The sequence below is a fragment of the Onychostoma macrolepis genome, chromosome 21 (assembly GCF_012432095.1).
Source record: "Onychostoma macrolepis isolate SWU-2019 chromosome 21, ASM1243209v1, whole genome shotgun sequence".
Lineage (NCBI taxonomy): Eukaryota > Metazoa > Chordata > Actinopteri > Cypriniformes > Cyprinidae > Onychostoma > Onychostoma macrolepis.
Genome location: NC_081175.1, coordinates 29,617,008 through 29,639,275, shown reverse-complemented (window position 1 = coordinate 29,639,275; position 22,268 = coordinate 29,617,008). Strand labels below are relative to the sequence as shown.

General features: G+C 36.3%; 1 long non-coding RNA gene across 2 annotated transcripts; it reads right to left on the bottom strand.

Moving 5' to 3' along the window:
* Positions 1-17,862: 17,862 nt before the first annotated feature.
* Positions 17,863-20,985, bottom strand: LOC131529344 (uncharacterized). Of its 2 annotated transcripts, XR_009268068.1 has the most exons (5): positions 20,924-20,985; positions 20,377-20,499; positions 20,095-20,249; positions 19,115-19,183; positions 17,863-18,597 (listed from the first exon to the last, which is right to left on the bottom strand). It is a non-coding gene; the product is annotated as an uncharacterized LOC131529344 (long non-coding RNA). The 2 variants fall into 2 exon arrangements; XR_009268069.1 differs by lacking the exon at positions 19,115-19,183.
* Between the last annotated feature and the right edge of the window lie 1,283 nt (positions 20,986-22,268).

Below are 22,268 nucleotides of genomic sequence, written 5' to 3'. Positions count from 1 at the left end.
TATTCCACATTTCTCATTATATTAGTGTCACCAATGCCAAAATGAATCACCTTTTGTCACTCTTTACCTCATTTAATCTTTTTTACATTTGAATGTTTAGACTTTTAATATTCACCAACACAATGAGATTTATGTGTGAATTTATTAATATTAACTGACAATATATATGTGTTTCAAACTGGATTATGCATTTCAATCACTCCTCAGCTTAAACTCACTTGCAAAACCTCTCGAACAAAATAGCCAAGACTTGAACAGACTTGTTACCTGAAGGTGTGCCTGTGACTTTCCACTGTGTGTCTGAAACTTTAATGACACAAGAACACATTTCAGAGCAGCAGTCGAGACAGCTCTTCAACGGTAATCAAATCTGTTTGAACTTTAACAGTTTATAAAAGTTTTTTATAACACTGCAATGTAAACCTGTATTGCACAAGAATCATTGATAAATATCATACTCTAAATTGCAGATTTTGCAATATAAATCAATTGCAGAACGCATGGAGACTGTAAGAAACTGCAGGAATCACGAAATGAGCAGCAAAGAGGACGAGAGTCAATCTGCTGAACCAGCAGAGAATCAGAGCAAGACACGAGTCAGACTGAACAGCTTTGGTAAAATCAGACCAATCTGTGAGTATTTATGACCTTTAAGACTCGGTGTTAACATGAACCACATGAAAATAATCAGATGTTTGTGTTTGTGATTTCCAGTTTCTCATGATGCAGACAGACCTGCAGAGATTCATTCTGATGATTCACAGAGAGATGCTCACATAGGAGGTGAGATATTAATATCATACAGCAAACAAATAATTATTTGTTCAAACTGAGTTCAAACTGTAGAACTGATGCAGAAATCCAGTGTTATACTGACAGTCCTGACAGTCTCTTTTTAGAAAGCAGTAAAAAAAAAAACTAATAATGTGCTTAAGAGCTGTAAACTTAGGCTTAATCAGTTTGACTGAGTATTTACTAGAATATAATACTTTTATTTTATACCATATAATTTTATTTCATACTGTAAAAATACATTTTTAGCTCTGGTTGTGTTTTATCTAACTATTCAGAGAGGATGGTGGTAATGCACAAGACAATTCCACCAAAAAATTACGATGATGAAGAAAAAGAAGGATGAGACGAAGATGAAGATGAAGGACCAAATTACATTCATACCAAAAACAACTTTATTTCCTTTTGGATTATATTTTTGGATTTGTTTTTTGGAACTGTACATTTTTGCACACTTTTGAAGAACGACTTTTTTTTCTCCTTGGGAAATAAGGCGGTCTGTGTATTTTTGTCCGACCATTTCATCCTCACCTTGTGTTTTCAGATGCATTGTAAGTGTCTCAATCCGAGCTGCTCTGAAAACACTGGATCATGATCTGCTCACGTGTAAATGAACGCAGATCAATGAAGTGTAAATATTTATTAATTAAATTGCAGCCTTTGCTATTGCATAATTGCACTAAGCAATATTGTTATTTAGATTTTATTTTGATCTATCATGCAGCCCTACACTAAACTTTTTTTTGTTTTTTTTTCACCGTAACGTAAATTTGTAAACGGTTCCTTAATGTATTTGAATTGTACTAAAATGCGTTAATTTTTAATGGGCATATATGTGGCTGAAACAGGTAGCCTAGTGCAACCCAAATTTTTCAACATTAACATTTTAATATAACATTATAGTCATTATGGCCTTTAGAAAAATGTTTTTTTGAGGAGGTGGGGTAGTGCACAATAGGCCCCTGTGGCACGGCCTAAGCTTTTGTCCTTAATGGCATTTTTTTCCTTACATTACTTTTACTTTTATACTTTAAGTAGTTTTGAAACCAGTACTTTTACACTTTTACTTGAGTAAAAAGCTTGAGTTGATACTTCAACTTCTACAGAAGTCTTTTTAAATCCTAGTATCTATACTTCTACCTGAGTAATGAATGTGAGTACTTTTGACACCAGTGTATATATTTAGCATTTTGATTTTTAGATATTACATTATTCTATAGTAGTACACATAGGATTCATAAGGGAATGTACTTTAACAACAGTAATGCATTGAAGGATTTGATCAGTTCTTGTGCTTCAGAACTGCCGAGTTCATATAATCTGAATGTGTATGAATTTATTAGATATTTGTATATGTATTATTTGATATTTATTTGATATTTACAGTAGCTTTTTACTATATGTTACTGTATGATTGTAAACCTGAAGGCAACTTTAAATTGTCATTATAACATGTATACTCTGTCTGTATGTCTTCTTTATTTGACCTGTTTCTAGTTTGTTTCTTTATTGTTGAATCCATTGGTGTTTACTCATTTTCTCATTAGTCCCTTTGTTTCATGCATTTAAACTCTTAAGTTCTCCGTTAGTTTCTCTCCATCTTCGTTTGCACATTAGTTTGATTGTGTTTCTTCTTGATCTACTAGTATTTATCTTTACTGTGACAATCATGTATACAGACTTATTTTTACTGTGAAAATTATATTGTAAAAATGTGTAAAATATTATCTGGCTATTCGTTATCATTTATGAAGTTGACACTATGTTTTGTCCACCGTTACAGTTAATTCTAGATGTATAGTATTACATTTTTAAGTAAAAAAAAAAAGTACATTATTTATTTATATTCACATATCATGGCACATAGTGACACAGTCACCAGTTGAACCGCACTACATTTCCCAGCATCCTCAAGGTTACAAGCTCTTTGTCTGTCTCATCACTCACCTGCTGGATGCCTGTGACTCCATAGATGTCTTCCATGTGTTGATCCTCCACAAAGAAGAAGATAAGGACTATTTATTTCCTCAGTTTATTGAGCTTCATTGAACTTTGAGTTTTGCACTTACCTTTTGACGTTGCCATCAGTTTGTGAAATAAAGAAGCTCTTACTTTACTCATCCTCGTGAGCCTCTCCATCCAGTGTGTTACACGTAGTCTTAGAGTTCGTACTTGACTAACTGGGGCCCAGGTCAGGAAGCAGACAGACTGGTTAAACTGACCGTCTGCTAGCCGCCTCACGCCACCAAAGTCAGTTAACTCTCAGCACATAGAGACTCTTTCACCTAGATATCACTCTATAGAGACTGTGTCTGTTCCCCGAACTAGAAAATACAGAAAATGTCCAAACCAACGATAGTAACAATTGAATTGATGTTCAACAAATAAAAAAACGATATAATACAGATAAACACATGATAAAGCTTGGCTTATTGAATATTAGATCCCTTTCTTCAAAAGCACTTTTTGTAAATGATATGTTCACTGACCATAAACTAGATGTGCTTTGTTTGACAGAAACCTGGCTAAAACAAGATGATTACATTACTTTAAACGAGTCTACACCCCAAGATTACTGTTACAAACATGAACCGCGTCCAAAAGGTAAAGGGGGAGGTGTTGCTACAATTTATAGAAATATTTTCAGTATCTCTCAGAGGCCAGGTTTCAAGTATAATTCGTTCGAAGTAATGGTGCTTCATATAACGTTATCCAAAGAAACAAGTGTTAATGATAAATCCCCTGTGATGTTTGTACTGGCTACTGTATACAGGCCACCAGGGCACCATACAGACTTTATTAAAGAATTTGCTGATTTTCTATTGGAGTTAGTGCTGACTGCAGATAAAGTCCTAATCGTTGGTGATTATAATATCCATGTTGATAATGAAAGAGATTTGTTGGGATCAGCATTTATAGACATTCTAAACTCTATTGGTATTAAACAACACGTGTCAGGACCTACTCATTGTCGAAATCATACTCTAGATTTAATACTGTCACATGGAATTGATGTCAGTGGCGTTGAAATTTTACAGCAGAGCGATGATATCTCAGATCATTATCTAGTCTCCTGTATATTCCATATAGCTAAAGCTGTAAAGCCAACTTCTTGTTACAAATATGGTAGAACCATTACCTCTACCACAAAAGACTGCTTTATAAATAATCTTCCTGACTTATCTCAGTTCCTCAGCATATCCAATAGCTCAGAACAACTTGATGATGTAACAGGAACTATGGACTCTCTCTTTTCTAGCACTTTAGATGCGGTTGCTCCTTTACGCTTAAGGAAGATTAAGGATAAGAGTCCAACACCGTGGTATAATGAGCACACTCGCGCCCTAAAGAGAGCAGTCCGGAAAATGGAGCGCAGCTGGAGGAAAACTAAACTAGAGGTATTTCGTTTAGCTTGGCGGGAAAGTACCCTATCCCAGGGCCGTAACCACCATAGACATTGAGGGGGACACGTCCCCTACAATATTTGAAATTCTTGCACTGATCTGCTGTTCTCCATTACGCAGTGCTCTTGTTAGGATGACAAATAAGCTTTAAAAGTAACATTTTCAGTCTGATCTGCCTCAGCGGGATGGCCAATCAAATCAAAGTAGGCGGGGTTTAACGTTCACAGATGCTGAATGCGCCGCAAAGCGTCAGATTAATGAAAGAGAGCAAGGAAAAATGGAAGCTGCTAATCATCAATCATCAATGTTTGTCAACTGTTTAACGATAGAAATGTTAAATGACTGACACTTATATTCAGTGAAACAACTACTCGACTTTTTTTTTCTCAAATATGCCCATTTTGAGAGAGAGAGTGAGAGAGAGAAATTGGATGATGAGTAATTTTTTACTGCTAAATTCTGAAAAAACAGAGGTGTTAATTATCGGACCTGAAAACCCCACATGTAATAACCTAGAACATTATCTAACACTTGATGGCTGCTCTGTCAATTCTTCTTCATCAGTCAGGAACCTAGGTGTGCTGTTCGATAGCAATCTGTCATTTGAAAGCCATATTTCTAGCATCTGTAAAACTGCGTTTTTTCATCTCAAAAACATATCTAAATTGCAACCTATGCTCTTAACGTCAAATGCAGAAATACTAATTCATGCGTTTATGACCTTAAGGTTAGACTATTGTAATGCTTTATTAGGTGGTTGTTCTGCACGCTTGATCAACAAACTACAGTTAGTCCAAAATGCAGCAGCTAGAGTCCTTACTAGAACCAGGAAATATGACCATATTAGCCCGGTTCTGTCAACACTGCACTGGCTCCCTATCAAACATCGGATAGATTTTAAAATCTTGTTAATTACTTATAAAGCCCTGAATGGTTTAGCTCCTCAGTACTTGAGCGAGCTCTTATCACACTACAGTCCTCCACGTCCACTGCGTTCTCAAAACTCTGGCCGTTTGATAATACCTAGAATATCAAAATCGACTGCGGGCTCCTTTTCCTATTTAGCACCCAAACTCTGGAACAATCTACCTAACACTGTTCGGGAGGCAGACACACTCTGTCAGTTTAAATCTAGATTAAAGACCCATCTCTTTATCCTGGCTTACACATAACACACTAACACATTTATATTATTCAAATCCGTTAAAGGATTGTTAGGCTGCATTAATTAGATCAACCGGAACCGGGAACACTCCCCATAACACACGATGTACTCGTTACATCGTAAGTAGAATGGCATCTACGCTAATATTTGTCTGTTTCTTTCCTATTCTGTTTCGTATCCGATCAGATGGTGGATCAGCACCAAGAGATGATGTCTGCAGCCCTGATCGACAGCGGAGACCAGGACATCCAGATGACCCCCAGAGACAGATCCCCAGCGAAGACCTCGATTAAAATACAATAAAACTAAAATTATTACAAAATAACTAAAAATATAATAAAATACCTAACTACATAATACTACTATTGTTAGAAACTGCAACAATATAAAAATATAAATATAATACATTTATACATTTCAAATTTTGATTAAACCATAATAATATACAAATATGAAAAATGAATAAATACATTCTAAAGTATTGTAAAAAATATCGTAGCCCCTTACTGCAGCTAACCTTGCTTCCACAGGCTACACACAGCAATATAAACAACAGCTGTGCATGATCTCTTCACGCCGTTCTCCTAAAATAATAATAATCCAATAATATAAGTTTACAAGCACATCGCTCCGCTGAGAACTCCACTTACCGGCAGCCGCGGACGTTATTGAAGGCATCCTGGTAGTGCCCTAAATTACTAAAGGTGTCTGAACGTGAGGGATCGTCCCCCGTCCATCGTTGGAATATGAAAAAGCTTACATTCAGCGGATGGAAATATTGCCATTGCATTGATTTTGTCAGGAGAAAAGATGATCTGATTCTGAACACAGATGTGTAAGTGGTGGCATTACTTTACTCTGGCATTACATCCCTCTGATCCCGATATAAATTGTATAAAATCTTTTTAAAGAATGAAACATTTTCTTATGAACTTATATGATTTCTTTTGATAAAACACATAATGGGATATAATCTTATATGGGTAACAGAGAAATTATAGATACAATTAGCTTCAAGCTACACATGTTAATTAATGAGATTAATACAACACTTTTACTTATACATTAGCCTACTATTAATCACCACTGAGTATTTGTAATAACTTCTGACTGTGATCCGATGCGGATTTTGATTTGATTTTGAAATATATGACATGTATGGTTTATTTAAACTGCAAAGGTAAAATATAAATGTAAATTATTATGTGAAGGGGGAGGAAAATTTATATGTGCGTCATGTTTAGTCACGTTTAGTAACCTCGCTCATGACTTCTCAGGAAGCCTCCTCACTCGGCTCCTTGTGGTGCAATTAGAGAATTGAGATGTCTTACAATATGGCTGAGCTCGATCGGTTTCCGGGTCGTAGGATGGAGGACAGAGGAGCAAGGAAGCGAGGTGGGATATTGAGAAGCACCCATGGTCTTCTATACTCTTTGGTTGCTCTCCACCGACTGCACAGCTTAATGCTCATTGGTTCAGACAACTTTGATGCTGTGTTCTCTTCTAAAAATTTGTATTTTTTTAATCTGATTTCATGCGATTATGTCTTTAAATTATGCATTAATATTTCCAAACGTGATTGTTGTCATATTTCTATAAAAATCTAAAATGCATGTTTGTATTAAAATAAAAATGGATGATACTGTATGTTAAGATCAGTCAGTGCAAGTTTATTTCAGTTGAAACAGCTCAGAATTACATTTTAGTCTGGGACTAGACTTAAACCTCGTCTGTGAAACCGGGGGAAAGTGTCCCAAACTAAGCAAGCCAAAAGGCAACAGTGGCAATTAAGGAACCCAAACTTTATTAGTGCCAGTGCCAATATTTACATTCCTTTTTTTTTGTTGTTGTGATTATTATTTTTTTAATGATTATTTTAATTCCTTTTATATATAAATCACTTTGAATTACCATTGTGTATGAAATGCACAAAACATTTTTTGTGAATAGCTTCAGTTTATCTGTTAAAGTCATTTATGAGCTATAGATGAGTTTGATCACAGACACATTTAAATTAAACATTTTTATCCTCAGAGTGAAAATGTACTTTTGAAGATAGTATCTTAGAGTAAACTTTAAGGCTTTGTCCTGAGGCAGAGAAAATGCATAAATCATAATCTTCACAGTCATGTTTGCCCAGTGGATGTTGACAGACAACTGGAGAGGAACTGAAAGCTGAGAAATGCATAACCAAGGCTTGCTATAACATGCATTGTTGAACTGTTTCCACAAATGTTTGCATGCCTAAACTGGGAACATTTACTAGTTTAACAATGCATTAACTGTACAGAAAAAAAAAAAAAAACACCTTTGAAAGTACAGCTGAACATTTAACCAAAAGTACATTTCTTGCTGTGTGGTATATTTTTAATATGTAGTACATACAGTGTAAATATATAAACAGTATGAATGAAGTCAAGAAACAGCAGGTCTCATTTAGACTGCCTTCAGGCCTTTATTATTCACACTGCATGTTTGACTTCCATGGCTTTATATAAAGAAAACAATAACAGTATAAACCTGCACCAGTCACCAAGTGGGACAATGATATTAAGCTGCTCTCTTGATATATGATATCTTAATATAGGACACATGCCAAACCGAGAAGGCTTGGTTTTCACTGAAGTTTGTCTTTGATTGGCTGCTTGTGTGTTGTTTGCTCCACAGTTCAACAGCTCAGAACGTCCTACTCAAGACAAGGAAGTGTAACACGTGCAGTATACTCAAGTGAAAAACCACCACCACCAGATCTTACAGTGACTGATACAAACCCCTGATATCTACAGATTCTCTGACTGACGGCTGATATAATGCTGATATTGCAATTTAACTGAGAAATGATGTGCAAATTACTGAAATAAAATTGACACTAGCATTATCTGAATGACACATAGAAGGGATGAGAGCACTTTTAGTCAGACAGATGGACACAGTTATTTGCTGACATTGATATTCAAAAATATGTTCATATAAAAATATAATCTGATACATCAGTCATCATTATTTATTTCATACAAGCACATAAAGCTTTTTGATGTACAGTATGTTGTGTTCTGTGCTGAACATTAGATACATTTGAATATGAAATAGTAAGAAACAGAGTCAAAGATCAGGACAAAAGGCTGGATTTTTATAGCTGATTGTCTTGGATTATAGACAGCAGTGTGAAACCACTCTAAAAACTGATTTGAGTATTTGATTTCAAACTTTGATGCATAAACTCATCTAAAACAAATCTTGATCAGTTTATTATTAGTTAAAGTACTTCTAATACCACACAAAAATAAATAAATAAAATAGAAACACACACACACACAAAACAAGAAGCTGAAGATAACCATCAAATACATGGAACAACGCCAAACCCGCCTGGGCAAAATAAAGCCAAAAACCAGACGATGAACAGCAGAATCTCAGGAGTGTGAATATGTGAACTAACCGAACTAGAAACAGCTGTAATCAGTAACCATGGTGACAAACAAGGGAGTACTTGACCTAGGAATGAACTGAAAATTAAAAAAAAAATTAAATACTACTCTCTTTGGATTTATCCTCATGAAGCTGATAAATCCAGATTCATCCGTCTCAAAGGAGGTGAAGAGATGAAGAACAAACATAAAGTTTCATTAAGACCAAACCCTGAAGACCATAATCCAAGCAAATGTGTTTCGAGGCCAATAAAACCAAGACCAAGTATAGCACTAAATACTATTAAACACAAGGCATCTTAAGGCACACACATCTACTTCTGTTACACTTCTGAACTGACATGATTCCATGCGTCTGCACTCACTTAAAACTGTTCTTTCCAACTGCAATAACAATTCTGCATTTCTGCTGCTCAAATATGTCCCATTTACATTCAGTAGATAAACCTTGACATCATGTTTATGTGAACATGATCAGTGATTTAGATGATCACATAATGTCAGGCATTTCTAACCCACCCTCATGATGTGTGTGACTTTATGATCCACATTCAGCTGCAGATCTCTGATTCTCTTCACTGACTTTAACCTGAAACTAAACACCTTTGAGTTTGATCATCCAGCCATCTAGCGGACAAAGATGATAACTGCAGTTAATATGTATCATGATAACAATAAAAGTCATTTACTGATACATATTTGATTTAAAAGACCTTCAATTCTATTTAATACAAGTGACATTCTGTCAGTTTAATTCAGTGGATGTTATTCATTTATTAACTAACAAATAATAATAATGCTGATTTTGCATTTTGTGTGAAACATCAAAACATATAGCAATGTTATGCAATCTTTGATCATCTTCTGCTGTAATGGACTCTGTTGTGTGTCTCGTGTAAAGTCTTGAGCTCTTGTGTTTCTGTTAAAGTCATTGATGAGCTGCTGATGTGAATCAGGTGTGTTTCACACATTTACATCTTCAGCTCTGTGTCGCAGATTTAACCTTTAGACTGAGATCTGAAACTCTACAAACAATATGACTGCGTCTGAAATCAAATATTCACTGAGCAGATGCTTCTTTTAATATTTACTTCATGGTAATTAAAAAGGTATGTTCTATATAGTAGGAATGCATCAATTTATTTTTTCTAACACATCTTCTGTACAGAAATAATTGCCTTATTTGACTCATTTCTGTAGCTTTTCATTATAATGAGACTCACTGCAATACATCAATGACTGATTCATGATTTTAAACATATTCTTCACTCAGGAGATTAGATTTGCTTGATATGAAACATCATCATCATCATCCTCATCATCATCATCATCATCATCAGATGAATGCAGAAAGAGTCTCTGGTAAGAACAGAAGTGCTTCTCTTGATTTGCTGTAAATCTGGAGAAACAGAGAGATGTTGTGTGTGAAATGAGAGATGAAGCACATGAGAAAGCTGAGAATAAAAGTGATTCTTCTGTCAGAAACAGCATCGATACACAAAAGCAGAAGCACAGATGAAATACTGAGCAAAGGTTTGGAGTGAATCATGAACAGAATTGAGTGGAAATGAAAGAGATCTGGATTCTGATCAAACCATTCAAAGCTTCAGAAGAGATGAAAACAGCAGAACTGATCCATTAGAGTCACATTTACATCTTTGTGTTTCACAAACTTTTCTGTCTGTGTTTAGTGATTTCTCAGAAACTCTTTATTAAATGAATCCAGTAGATAACATCATATCAGCTGATGAAGTGTGTTTTCATTGCTGTTGCTGTAAAATACTTTCAGATATATTTGTAGATCTTTAACTCTGCTGTGATTCTGATGATCGTCTGTAGAGGGAGACACGTGACTGTATTACAGGGGTCAAAGGTCAATCCAGCACTCTGACTGCATAAAGAGGAATATTGAGTCTGTTTATTGTGTTCATTTGTTTATTCTGGAAATGTGTGAGTTTCTTCATATAAATCTGGATTTGGTTTATTTCAGAGAGATTTTTTTCAGATTTGTGTTATACTTGTATTTGTGTGGGGGCAGTCGTGGCCTAATGGAGTCGGACTTGTAACTCAGTGGTCGCGGGGTTGAGTCTCAGTACTGGCAGGGATAGTAGATGGGGGTTGTGAATGGCCAGTCCTCTCTTCTGTGTGTGTGTGTGTGTGTGTGTGTGTTTACTATTGTGTGTGCACTTGGATGGGTGAAATGCAGGGCACAAATTTCGAGTATGGTACACCGCACTTGGTCAGTTTCTCTCTCATTTAAAGAGACAGAAGCAGAAGCAGACAGTAGCGCAGCTGCTTTGTTTACGGGATGCTATGCTTTGCTTTCCTGCCGTAAGAATGTGAATGTGCTTATTTACACGCAGCATTACAGCCGAGTTTTAACTAGATGACTGAAAAAGTATTCTTAAAATGCATTCTAAAAACCTGAATAAATAATTATTCACAGTAATTGTCCATGATAATATCATGCATGTTCATTATTGTGATATTTTGTTTGTGAATAATGACACAACGTCTTCTGATACCACTGATATGACATAAATACTTTTGAAAAAAAGCAACATTTTCAGGCTTTTGCAGGTGATCTGCTGTTGGTTATAAATAGTTTCTATAAAAACACTTACTCTTTTTCAAACGTTGAGGATGATTTGAGAAAATCTGCAACCTGAAACTAAAGGCCTTTGATTTAGAAAATCTGGACAGAGATGGAAACAACTGCTAATCTTCTGTGTATTAAAATAGAAAATATAACACATTGTTGTATTTAATATATTTATAATGATCGATTTATTTGATGCAGCTGATATTCTGTAGCCTTGAGTAGAACACATAGACCTAAATACACTGTATCTACTCACTAATTATTTTAATACAAATATATATATTTTTGTATTTATTTGAGGGACACTGGGTTATAGCCACAAAACATCACTTTTAATTCAGTGTCAGAAATGCAGAAAGCTAATGAAGAGGATTATAGGATATAAAATACTTTTTCTCTCTCTCTAATGTTTTTATATGTGTGAATGTGTATTAGCTTACATGGAGAAAAAATGACCAGGTTTAATTTCACCTAAAATTCAAATGATCCTTTTTCATGAAAATCAAGCATATGTTCGGTACCATTAATAAATTATGGTCATGTTAATTAAATTTAACCTCCAAATTATCTTTATTGAAATGTGTCAGGATGTGGGATTATGGATTTCTCTTTGATTCTCATCACAATAATATAGTTTTTATATATATAAATATAATGGTTTTTAAATTAAAATCAGTATAAATTAAAGAGTGAGTGTAATAGGCCTGCTGTGCTTGAATGAATCATCTCTTTATCATTAATCTAAGGACACAATATAATAATGTTACCATTTATAAAAATCTTCAGGCTGATGCACATTACTCCCATAATTCACAACATTTACTGATTTCATTTCATCTCTACTGAAGTCTGATCTGATAGATGTGTATGTGATGTTCTGAGCTGTAATATACTGATATACTGTTTTTGTGAATCCACATGATTAACTGCTAATGAAGGTAAATGATGATGAGTGTGAAGCAAGAGAACCCAGGACTGCATTCACTGGGTTTAGATTGACTCAACATTAACTAGATGAGGTGAGAAGCCCTACTGACTAAAGCAGGGCTTTTCAGTGTTTTTAATGTCATGTATTTCCCGTTTGACACTGTAAAGCTGCTTTGACGCAATCAGTTTTGTATAAAAAGCGCTATAGAAATAAAGGTGACTTGACTTGATTCCTGTATCTGATGATCCTCATATGAGGGACCTCCACACAGATGATGAGGGCGGTGGGATGCAGAAACACAAAGAGCTTCGAGTGTCAAAGCACCTCTTTAATTTATGTAAAAACGATCATGTTCACAGTGTTCACAGTGTTAAAAAGAAAAAGTGATGTAAAGTCATGCGATGTATGTGTGTGTGTGTGTGTTTTTGTTTTGTTTGGTGACTGGGTATGTTTCTCAAAACAAAGACACATTTCTTAAAACTTTTAACACATTTCACCTATTTTCACTCACGTTCCAGTTTGCTTAATCTTTTCTAAAAAACTCTACACTAAAAAAGGCCTCATTTTGCACATGCTCTCATTCAGAAAATAGATGAACACAATATAATTACCTCAAGCATCACACAATGAACTCAGATAGCACACACTTATCTGTGTGTAAACATTAAGTACTAAAACTGATGACACACCGGTCAGAATCTGAAGATAATGTAAATAAGAGCGCAGGTGATGTGTGTTTTGGGAAATGAATCCTGGTGTGAGACAAAGAAGAAGGGGAAAGAAAAATGAAGGGGACGGGGTCAAAGGACATTTGTTCTTGATGAAATACACAGCACTATAGTTGACCGTGTTCTTCTGCATGAATGAGCACGTGGGAATTGACCTACAGGCTCATCTACACACATACAGTATAATCACAGGACAGATTTTTCACTGTTCTGTACAGTAAAACCTGCAGCACATGTTGTACACCCACAAACTCATAACTGTTGAATTCAGGGGCAACGTTTACCCTAGAAACTGTCATCGTTGTCAGACTTTGTCTCTACGTCTTGTCTTACCCACCTAGAAAACAAAGACTCTTATGTTAGAATGCTGTTCATTGACTTCAGCTCAGCATTCAACACAATAATCCCACAACAGCTCATCTACAAACTCAACCTGCTGGGCCTTAACAACTCCCTCTGTAATTGGATCCTGGACTTTCTAACCGGAAGACCTCAGTCAGTCCGTGTCGGCCACAACACCTCGAGCACTACCACACTGAACACAGGTGCCCCACAAGGCTGTGTGCTCAGCCCGCTGCTCTTCACGCTGCTGACCCACGACTGCACTGCCAAGTCCAGCTCCAACCACATCATCAAGTTCGCTGATGACACAACTGTGGTAGGCCTCATCAGTAACAACGATGAAACACACTACAGAGAGGAAGTGGCACAGCTGGCGAAATGGTGTGGTGCTAACAACCTGTCCCTCAATGCGAGTAAGACAAAGGAGGTTGTGATGGACTTCAGAAGAAACCGGTGATCACCCCCACTGACCATCGACAGCTCGCCTGTGGAGAGAGTCAGCAGCACTAAATTCCTGGGGGTGCACATCTCAGAGGATCTCACCTGGTCCACCAACACCATGTCACTCTCCAAGAAGGCACAACAGCGCCTACACTTCCTCCGCCGGCTGAAAAGAGCAAGTCTCCTCCACCCATCCTCACCACTTTCTACAGGGGCACCATTGAGAGTGTGCTGACCAGCTGCATCACTGTCTGGTACGGAACTGTACTGCAGCAGACCGCAAGACCCTCCAGCGGACAGTGAACACAGCTGCAAGGATCATCGGTGCCCCTCTCCCTCCATCCTGGATATTTTCCTCACACGATGCTCCAGCAAAGCCAATAGTATCGTGAAGGACTCCACACACCCTCCCACAGTCTCTTCCAGCTCCTACCATCAGGAAGACGGTACCGGAGCATCAGAGCCCGCTCTGCCAGACTGCTCAACAGCTTTTTCCCCAGGCTGTGAGAGCCCTGAACTCAAATCACCCCGCCTCTCTGAACCCCCATACAAACCCCTACCTCCTGTAACATGTAACGTGCAATTGAAGTGTGCTACACACGGTGAGTGGGCCTGTACAAACCACCTGTAGTAACACACTCTCCTCCTCTATGCGCACTAGTCACTTTTCACACACACTGCTGTGTGTACACAAATCCCACAAAAAGACTCAGTAATATATGTATGTTTACATGCTCATGCACTACAAATCATCCTGCACTGTTCCCCAGCCAGATGCTGACTCACTATGTTTCTCTTCGCACATGTACAGTATTTATCTGAAGCACTCGTATAGTTTGTATTTTTTAGTTTATGTATAGGTAAAAAAAAAAAAAAATTATTTATTTATTTTTTATTTTTTTTATATATAGCATATTTATAGTCAAAATCTATCAGTAGGATAGTTGTGTATAGGTTTATATTGTCTTACTTCATTGCTGTATGCCTGTATTTATGTAGCACCGTGGTCCTGTGAAGCACGACATTTCGTTCCACTGTATGCCCCGCATGTAGCGGAATGACAATAAAGCTCAACTTGAACTTGAACTTGACTTGACTTGTTTCCCCCTCCTCTCGTGCCCTTATTTGGAGTTCCTGTTCTCGTTATGTTATCATTAGTTAATTAGTCCCCAGCTGTGTTGTGTTAATTATCTAGTTTCCCCAGCCTTCTTAAGCCCTGTGTTTCCTTGTCTTAGTGTTTGGTCTTGTGTTGTCATAGTAAAGTCATGTAATGTCAGTAGATTGTTGTGTTATTGTAAATAGTGGTGTTATTGTAAATAAAGTCATTTGTTCTGAAGCTCCTCGTTTCCCTGGCCCCGACGACACGTGACAATCGTATGGCAGAGGATGCTGTATTTATTTATTTTGTATTGTACAGTAATTGACAGTATACCGTATTGTTTGTTCATATTCAATTCTTTTTTTGAACTATTTGAATCTCTTCTGGTGCTTTTCATCTACTGTAAGATCACTTTACAGTAGTGTAATGATAATGAACTTTTCTTAGCTCTTATTGCTGAATTTCACTGTATCTGCACTCCTTTGTTTACAGTTTTTTACAATCGTTAGGACACATTTCTCAATACTAAAGTCACTTTTTCAAAACTCTTCACGCAGTGAGCACAACAGCTGTCTGTGTGAGCTTAATTGTGGATCATTTTTCATTGCTTTGGCATAACATTGACTACTTCTTTCAAATACCATGAATTCTTTTCTCATTTCGACACAACAACTGTCAAAACTCTGTGTACCTACAGCCCAGTTTGCACACGTTTACATACTCTTTTCAAAATTGTTAAAATTGAGTTCATAATACAAAACTGAATAAAACAGCAATTTTCTGCATTTCTACAATAATATTTCATTTAAATATATTTAGAAAAAGAAAATGAAATGCTATCAAAACCGTTGGACCAACCACAGGTGATTCCTTTTGTAGCTGAAGACCTACATGTGTTACTCCTTTACATAATTTCAGTACCATCTATAAAAAGTATTTGCATTGAATAATTTGCATTGTGACATAAACATGGACCAAGCCGGACATAGAGAAGTGGCTGAAAGAGCAAGAGGGCGACGTATGCGTGGTGGAAGAAGAATAAGAGGAAGATCAAGAGCTGTAGTCTCAGATGAGATCAGGGCAACTATAATTGGTCATGTAATAAATCTTGGTCTTTCAATGAGAGAGGCAGGTCTGCGAGTGCAGCCAAATCTTCAACGCTCAACAGTGGCATCTATTGTTAGAGTTTTCCGGCAAACCAACAGGTAAGTTGTATTCTGCAAGACCATCTCCTCCAAACCTACTTGTGTGTAATTGCTTATGCATTTCTTGCTGTAGGACCCAGCGTTTACCTCCCAATGGTGGGAGAAGTAAGATGTTCACCGATGTGCAGGAAACGGCAGTCGTTGACATGGTCATCAGTAACAATGCTATAAAACTCACAGAAATTCGAGCCAGAGTACTGACAGACAACACTACATTTGCAAATATTCACAGTGTAAGCATAATGACTATTTCAAGAGTCCTGAAAAAACATCAGGTCAGGATGAAGCAGTTGTACACTGTGCCTTTTGAGAGGAACTCTGACCAAGTCAAGCAACTCAGGAACCAATATGGACCAGAATGGTTTGCAGCCCATCCCAGGATGATGTCACTTTTCCTTCCACCTTACTCTCCATTCCTCAACCCCATAGAGGAATTATTTTCCTCATGGAGGTGGAAGGTTTATGACCACCAAACTCGTGATCAAATGTCACTCCTGGACGCAATGAATGCAGCATGCCTGGACATATCAGCAGAAGATTGCCAGGGATGGATCAGGCATGCCAAAAGATTCTTAGGTGTATTGCCCGAGATGACATACGATGTGATGTGGATGAGAATCTGTTGCCAAAGGCAGTACATAGGAATCCTAATCAACTCTATAATACAATATATACAAATGTGTATATACAAATTCTTGCAGTTTGGAATTTGCTGTGCCAAGCTGAAAGTTGGTTAGGAGAAGTGTGTGAAGAGTTTTGAAAAAGTGACTTTAGTATTGAGAAATGTGTCCTAGCGATTGTAAAAAACTGTATTTTGTATACTGTAGATGTAGATGTCATGTTCTGAGCTGTAATACTGATGATCTCCAGCAGAGAGAGAGACACTTCACTGTCTGGCACTCAATCACGTGATCATCATCTCCCGCGAAAAGTGGAAACAGTGAAGAGAAAAAAAAAAAAAAAACAGAAGTAACTGGGGCGGTACCTTTTCAAAAGGTACATGTTTGTACCTAAAGGGTCCATTTTGGTACCTGAAACAGAAGTATGTCTCTTTGACTTATTTAAATATTGATATGAAGGTTGTACATGGAGTAATGCTTTGCAGATCTCTAGTATTACATACATTTGTATTGTGCTTTGCTGTAAAATGTGATAGTGAGTTCAAAATTTAAAGTTTCAGAAAAAAAAAGTGTAATATGTAAATATACATTTAAATAATGTATTTTTTGTTTTTACTCGAAGCATTGAATACCTATACATCTAGCATTAACTCTAATGGTGGATAAAACAGAGTTCATGATTAGCCAGATAATATTTTAGACATTTTTACAGTGTATTTTTAACAGTATAAATAAGTCTGTCTACATCACTGTCACTGTTGCTTTCAAAAAGAGATCACACGAAGAAGGAAATTACTCTGGAACAGACTTTAATAATAAATACTTGTAGATCATGAGAAACACAAAACAAACATGGACAGAGACTAATGGAGAACTCAGGCTTTAAATGTATGGATGCAACGAATGGAATAGAGATAATTAGTAAACACCAACGGAATGACTAATGAATTCAACAATCAAAGAAACAAACTACAAACTGGGTCAAATAAAGAAGACATACAGACAAAACATATGTTACAATGGCAAGTTAAAGCTGCCTTAATGTTTTGTTTTAAACTCAAGTTTAACATACAGTACATAGCTACAGTAATGACAGTGATTACATTAATGATTACTGTAAAACAATCAAATTCTGAAAAAAAAAACATGTACTCTATTTACAAATATCAAATACATTCACAGACACTCAGATTATATGAACTCTGAAGTTCAAGAACCAACCAAATGTATGCAACCTTTGATGCTGTTATTAGTAAATTCACTTACGAATACTGTGTATACTAATATGGAATAATGTATAATGTCCAAAAATCTACAAAACCACACCAAATGAAGTCAGAAAATCAAGTGTTTTAAATATGTACTCGGTACAAACATCAAACACTGAACAATGAGCCAATGTACGTTATGGTGGGAAAAAAGAACAGTTTAGTCTTGGGCTGCATGATAAATCACAATAAAATCTAAATAACAACATTGCTTAGTGCGATTATGAAATGGCAAAGGCTGCGATTTGATATTTGAAATAAATATTTACACTTCATTGATCTGTGTTCATTTACCGTGAGCAGATCATGATCCGGTGTTTTCAGAGCAGCTCGGTTTGAGACGCTTTAATGCATCTGAAAGCACAAGCTTAGGATGAACCGGTCAGACAAAAATACACAGACTGACTTATTTATCAAGGTGAAAAAAAGGGTTAGGGTTAGGGTCTCTCAGTCGGTCTCTGAGCACGTCATGCTCTGTTTCTCCAGAAACTCTTATAAAGCTGCTGCCAACTAAACAGAAGCTTTAAGGGCTTCCTGCTGTTTTCTGCTTTAATAAAAGCTTGATGGTTTATCATCTGAAAATGAAAAAAAGATATTACTGTTAGTATTGTATTTTACAGTATAAAATTATATTATATGTAGTATAAAATTAAATTTTTTTAGTAAATAGTCAAACTTTTGACTATGATTAATCTTATGAGCACGTTATTAGATTTTTTTTTTGTTTTTGTTAGTTTGTTTGCTGCTTTCTAAAAAGAGACTCAGTCAGAACCGTCAGTAAAACATCAGATTTCTACATCTGTTCTCTGTATGTCATTGACAGCTTGAGGACTGTGTCATTTTTTTTTCTGTGAAACAAGTATGAAAAATGTCCAGAGTTTTCATGTTATTAGATTTTTAACAAAAAAATTGATTTGTGGGGCGTTTTGACCCATAGATGGAGTAAAATGCCCCCCAGTCTGACAAGCAATTTACTTTATACATTTACAGCAAGATCAGAGTACAGACAGTTTTAGCTTAATATGAAAAAAATATATAATCAATAATTATGAATTACAAAATTATAATAGCCTATTTGAAAAATAGGCACACCTCATCCGTGAGCGTCTCTCTGTGAATCATTAAACTGAATCTCTGCAGGTCTGTCTGAATCATGAGAAACTGGAAATCACAAACATCTGATTATTTTCATACATACATACATTAATTTATAGTGGATACATGTTCAGGATCAGTTTTACTGGTAAAACTAGTCAGACATTTGAAGCAGAAACCGATCACTGATATTTTCACATAAGGATCAACAGATTTACAAATCACCAATATTTTATTTTTAAAAGATTAGAGCAAGACTTTAAGCTCAAGTGTCCCTTGCAACTGTGTTAAAGATAGCCATATTGTCAAAAGCATCAAATATTGGCAATATTAAGAGGATTTAGCATTTCTAATTAATGTAGGCTTGTTACATTCTTATTATAATTAGGCCTATTATTATAGGTTACTTTTATTATTAAATTACAATTCATTTGCCCCACAATAATTTCATAGCGCATCACCACATGACTGACGCGCTGAGGGTAATAAAACAGGTCTATTAACTTATACAATGAATTATAGGCCTATAATTACAATTATTAACACTGCAGTCATCAATGAAAATTAAGCGCAGCTTTATTGCATGCACTGATTTTCAAATAACGCGAAATACGTTTCTTCTCGTGTGTTTTTTTTTTTTTTTTACTGTACGGGCCACAAGAGAAATATTAAGGGAATAATCTAAGACAGTTATATACTGTTATCAGCATATGTTGAACTACATTCGTCTCCGAGAGAATATAAAGCAGCGTCTGATGCCGAAAGCTCCGTCTTTAACTTTCTGTTGACTGAGGTTAAGATGTTCACTCTTGTGCAGAGTTTGCACGTTGCTTGTGTGATATCCATTGGCTCGCCTTCATGGTTTAAAACAGAAATATTTCCAATATTGCGACGTGACCCTCCCAAACACTCGGACTTGTGGTTCGCGGGGGCCCCGTTTTCCCCCCTACACCACTGATTGAAGATCAAACACTCACAGTCTGGTGTGTCTTTATTAATGCTGCTCCGTCTGACTCGTCTCTTGCTCTGCTTCTCTTCTGTCTCTCGTCCTCTTTGCTCGTCATTTCGTGATTCCTGCAGTCTGTGATGCTCCACAGATGTTCTGTCATTCATTTCTGTTGCAAAGTAGCTACTATTTAGAGTTAAAATGAAGTTTGATCATTATTTATTTATTTTGCACAATGATTATTGTGCAATACAAATTTACATTGGTGTTCAAAAAATGAATAAAGTGTTAAAGATAAAATGGTTTTAATTACCGGTGATGAGCTGGAAAGAGTCTCTGCTGCTCTGAAATCTGCTGTTGTGTCTGAGATGTAGAGCTTCACAAAACACTCAACAGTTGACCAAAACATCAAAGACAGGAAGATGACAGATGCTTCCTGAGAGAGAGTCATACATGGACCACATGAGTTTAACCTGACGAGTGTCTAAAGCTAAAGCGCTCAATATCAGACACAACAACAGCAGCCCAAGCAAATCCAGTTTGAAATAAACATATTACCAGTTAATATGAGGAAATTCACACTAAATCTCATTGTGTTGATTCTCAAAAGTCTGTTCAAGTCTGTATTCAAATGTAAAAAAATATAAAATGAGGTAAAAACATTGTTTTTTTGATGTTGGTGACACTAACGTGATGTAATGAGAAAGGAGTCACAGATAAAGAAATGTGGAATATTAGAATAGGCTATATATATTGTATATCATTTTTTATTGTACATATTGTAATTATATATATCTACAGTCAAATTCTCAAAAAAAATGTATACATTTTTTTCAAAATTCTAAAAGTTGTTTACTTACACTCCCCAAATATAGTTCACCATCACCATCATCTGCTTCGTGTGGGGATGAATCGGCCATCTATTTAAAGGTGCACAATTTTCAGTTAAAATTCAGTTATTAACTCACAAATAATAATATTGATTTTGCTTTTTGTGTGAAATGACAGAACTTATAGCAAACAAACTTTTAGCAGCTTTGATAATGAGACTAATGCATTTATGACTGATCCATTATTTTACACATATTCTTCAATTAGGAGATTATGCAGACTTGCTTGATATGAAACATCATCATCATCATCAATGAATGAATGAATGAATGAATGAATGAATGAGGCATTTATATAGCACTTATTTTATTGTTACACCCAAAGCGCTTTACAATCATGGGGGGGGGGGTGTCTCCCCCCATGGAGATCATCATCCTCATCAGTGTTGGGCAGTAACTAGTTAATAGTTAAAAGCTTACATTCAGCAGATAGAAATATTGCATTATATTGATTTTGTCAGGAAAAAAGATCTGTTGTGTAAGTTGTGGCTTTACTTTACTCTGGCATTACATCCCTCTGATCAGCATGTGCTACATTATACTAATATAATTAAAAATATTTTTGGAAAATTAAACAGTTTCTTACAAACTCAAGTTATTTGATAAAATACATAACGAAATTTAATCAAATAAATTTTGCATTTCATTTGGAAATCAAGGTCCCAGAGTCTGAAGGAAGAGTGGAGAGACACAGAATCCATGTTGCTTGAAGTCCAGTGTGAAGTTTCCACAGTCAGTGATGATTTGGGCTGCCATGTCATCTGCTGGTGTTGGTCCACTGTGTTTTCTGAAGTCCACAGTCAACGCAGCCATCTACCAGGAAATTTTAGAGCACTTCATGCTTCCTTCTGTTGACAAGCTTTATGGAGATGCTGATTTCATTTTCCAGCAGGACTTGGCACCTGCCCACACTGCCAAAGGTACCAAAAGCTGGTTCAATGACCATGTGCTTGATTGGCCAGCAAACTCACCAGACCTGAACCCCAGAGAGAATCTATCAAGAGGAAAATGAGAGACACCAGACCCAACAATGCAGATGAGCTGAAGGCCACTGTCAAAGAAACCTGGGCTTCCAGACCACCTCAGCAGTGCCACAGACTGATCGACTCCATGCCACGCCGAATTGAGGCAGTAATTAAAGCAAAAGGAGCCCCTACCAAGTATTGAGTACATATACAGTAAATGAACATACTTTCCAGAAGGCCAACAATTCACTAAACATGTTTTTTTTATTGGTCTTATGAAGTATTCTAATTTGTTGAGAGTGAATTGGTGGGGTTTTGTTAAATGGGAGCCAAAATCATCACAATTAAAA